Raw genomic sequence first — 3288 nt, 5'->3', positions numbered from 1 at the left:
AATGACCAGATTAACCAAGAATGGGATGGTGAAGCTGTTCTACAAACTGAAGATCAACAAAGATATAATCTGAGGTCGAAGATGAATAATGCCAAGGAAACCCCTGTTCAAAGAGCTGCTGTCCCTGCAATACAACAAGCTAATAATCAGAAGCGACCAGTAGTTGATCCTATCATCCTCAAAGCTCCAGCTCATGAGGTAAGAGGCCTTGACAAGTCTCCTTCTCCTTTTAGTTTTCAAACAGAAATTCAGAAACTAAGAATACCTATGCCTCTGATTGAACTAGTGAAGAATGAGTCTTTCAAAAGATCCATCCTCGAGGGCCTTGAGCCTAAAGCCATCCAAGCCTCCACTAACTATGTAAATCTGCAAGATGACAAGCCAGCTATTATCCTCAGCCCAATGATTGAAAATTGTGAAGACAACTCCCCATCATTCTATGTCTCTCTGACTATTCATGATAAAATCCTTCACAACTGCCTTCTGGACACTGGAGCCAGCCATAATCTAATGCCCAAAGCTGTCATGGATGAGTTGGGTCTTGACATTACCAAGTCTTATCATGACTTGTTTTCTTTTGACTCTAGAAAAGTGAAATGTTTGGGATTAATCAAGGACCTAGCCATCACTTTGTCTCAACTGCCCATGAAGAGCATGATGATGGATATTGTGGTAGCAGATGTACCCCCCAAGTTTGGCATGTTACTTTCCAGAGGTTGGATCAAGAGATTAGGTGGAACATTACAAAATGATCTGTCCTACCCCACTATCCCAGTTTTCGGAGGTGAGAGCAGGAGATTATACAGAGAAGCTTAGTTGGATTATATCATCAGCGATGAAAGGAATCCCACTAATCATCCTATCTACGCTGTTGACACTGATTTTGGAGCATGTATTCTTCATATTGAAGAATCTCAGTTGGCCTCCACGCAACTTAAAAAACCAGTTTGCCAGATCGCTGAGGAAGAAGGCCCACAAATTTGGGACATGTTCTTTGATGGGGCTTGCTCTAAGGAAGCTGCAGGCGCAGGTGTAGTCCTTGTGTCCCCCACACAGAATACATTCATTTATCTTTCAAATTAACCTTTCAGGTCACAAATAACATAGCAGAGTACAAAGCTTTTATTTTGGGCTTAAGCGCTGCTAAAGAAATGGGCATCAAAGGCCTCAAAGTGTTTGGAGATGCAAATGTCATCATTCAGCAGGTCAATAAAACTTTCCAAGAAAAACATCCAAGGCTGGCGTACAGAGATGAGGTATGGAGGCTCAAGGATTCTTTTAATAATTTTAGCATTTCTTACATTCCGAGAATGAAGAACCAACTTTCTGACTCCCTTGCTGTGTCTGCTAGCACGTTTATTCCTCCTTTGCCTCCTAAATTGACGTATGAAGTTCAGGTGAAATATAGACCGTCTCTACCTGACAATGTCAAATACTGGAAAGTTTTTGAAGACGATGATGAAATTAACAGGTTTTTACAAGTCGTTGAGGAATTTTCTAAAGCACACATCGACCAAGAAAATGAAACCATGGAAGAATGCGGCCAGTCCAAGCTAAAAAACGAGATCGGCCGAGGAAGCATTGTCCAGCTGCCTAGTAACCATATACCAAAGGGATTGGTGCCTCTAGAGACACTGTTCGATCATAACGATGTGCCTTATAACCCTGCCAAAACAAAAAATGAGTCTGATGTTCGTAAACACAGTATAGGGAGCCTGGCCCATCCAAAATACATAAATCTGTCCACTCATTTGTCTTCTGCCTAGAATTCCGAGTATTGCACCATCATGAAGCAATTCGCTGATATTTTTGCCTGGGAATACAACGATCTTAAAACCTATGACCCACACATCATTTAGCATAAGATTCCTATGGAAAAGGACACCATCCCTTTTAAGCAGAAATTAAGACCTATCAGCCCTCTCTTACTGCATTTGATTGAGAAAGAAATCAAGACGCTGTTGGATGCCAAAATCATAGTTCCCCTAAGGTATTCAAAGTGAATAGCTAACCTTGTGGTAGTAAGAAAGAAAAATGGAGAAATCAGGCTTTTTGTTGACTTTAGAAATTTGAACAAGTGCTCTAAAAAAGATAATTACCCCTTGCCTAAGATGGAACACTTGCTGCAAAGAGTTTCACGGGCCAGAGTCATGTCTTTCTCAGATGGATTTTTAGGTTACAATCAGGTTGTTGTACATCCAGAAGATCAGGAAAAAACCACCTTCACTACTCCTTGGGGCACTTTCATGTAATCCAAGATGCCTTTTGGACTGATGAATGCTGGGCCTACTTTTCAGAGGGCCATGGACATAGTCTTTGTGGGAGAGAAGGACAAGTTTGTCCTTATTTACCTTGATAACATAACAGTCTTCCCCAGCAGTCACAAAGACCATTTGCAACATTTGAAGAAGGTCTTCCTAAAGTGCAGACAGTTTGGAATTTCGGTGAAGCCAAAGAAGTCACAGTTTGCTCTAAAAGAAGGCAAACTTTTGGGACATGTTTCTGCTGAAGGTGTGAAGATTGATCCAGCAAGGGTTCAAGCAATTCAGACATTGTCCATCCCAAGGTCAAAAATGGACATTCAATCCTTCCTAGGTAAGATTAATTTTGTAAGGAGGTTCGTTCCAAACTTTGCAGATCTAGTAAAGCACATCACTTCCATGCTGAAGAAAGAATCGGAAATAAAATGGACGGATGCTTCAAGAAGCTCTTTTGAAGCCATCAAGCAAGCTATCATGGAAGCTCCCACACTAATCAACCCATATTACACTAAGGAGTTTTATATCTTCTCTTTTGCCTCTTATGATACACTTGCAGCAGTTCTGTTGCAGAAAAATGATGAAGGCATAGAACACCCCGTGGCCTTTTTCAACAAAACTCTAAGGGATGTTGAACTGAGGTATGACGTTATTGAAAAACAATCTTATGCTCTCATAAAATCTTTAAAGGCATTCAAAATTTATATTATGCATTCCAAAGTGGTTGCATATGTACCTTCAGCGTAAGTAAAAGATGTGTTAACTCAGCCAGATATTGATGGTAAGAGAGTTAAATGGATTGCCAAATTCATAGAGTTTAACATAGAGGTGAAGCCCACTAAACTTGTCAAAGGCCAGGGCTTGGCTAAACTTATGGCTGAAGAAAATTGCAGCTTGTTAGACATAAATTGCATGGGTCTAAATTTAGAAGATCAGCAGACAGAGGGAGCAACAAAAGAGTAAAAACAAAATCAGTCTCTGGCTGAAAATCTAGCCACTTGTGAATGGTATTCTAGCATAGTTCATTTTT

Source organism: Pinus tabuliformis, chromosome 5_2 (assembly GCF_031772625.1).
Source record: "Pinus tabuliformis cultivar Carrire ecotype Pingquan chromosome 5_2, CPIR1, whole genome shotgun sequence".
Lineage (NCBI taxonomy): Eukaryota > Viridiplantae > Streptophyta > Pinopsida > Pinales > Pinaceae > Pinus > Pinus tabuliformis.
Note: the sequence above shows the minus strand (reverse complement) of the source record.